Below are 234 nucleotides of genomic sequence, written 5' to 3' on the forward strand. Positions count from 1 at the left end.
GCGCCGCCCGCGCCGCCGCCGCGCGCCGACAGCCTGCGCCTCTCCGCCGACGACATGGTGCTGGTGGCCAACGCGGGGCTGCGCACGCGCGCCGGCACGCTGGCGCACTACCTGAGCGCGGCGTGCCCGCTCGCGCGCAGCGCCTACTTCGAGCCGGAGCGCGAGCGCGGCGCGCGGCACAGCGCCAGCACGCACGCGCTGCGCCGCGAGCGCGACGCGCCGCCGCCGCCGCCG

General features: G+C 82.5%; 1 protein-coding gene across 18 annotated transcripts in view; it reads left to right on the plus strand.

Moving 5' to 3' along the window:
* Positions 1 to 234, plus strand: part of LOC119836082 (serine/threonine-protein kinase MARK2-like) — a 159,296-nt gene that overhangs the window by 158,702 nt on the left and 360 nt on the right. The gene's annotated exons all lie outside the window — the stretch shown is intronic.

The sequence above is a fragment of the Zerene cesonia genome, chromosome 22, assembly GCF_012273895.1.
Source record: "Zerene cesonia ecotype Mississippi chromosome 22, Zerene_cesonia_1.1, whole genome shotgun sequence".
NCBI classification, from domain to species: Eukaryota; Metazoa; Arthropoda; class Insecta; order Lepidoptera; family Pieridae; genus Zerene; species Zerene cesonia.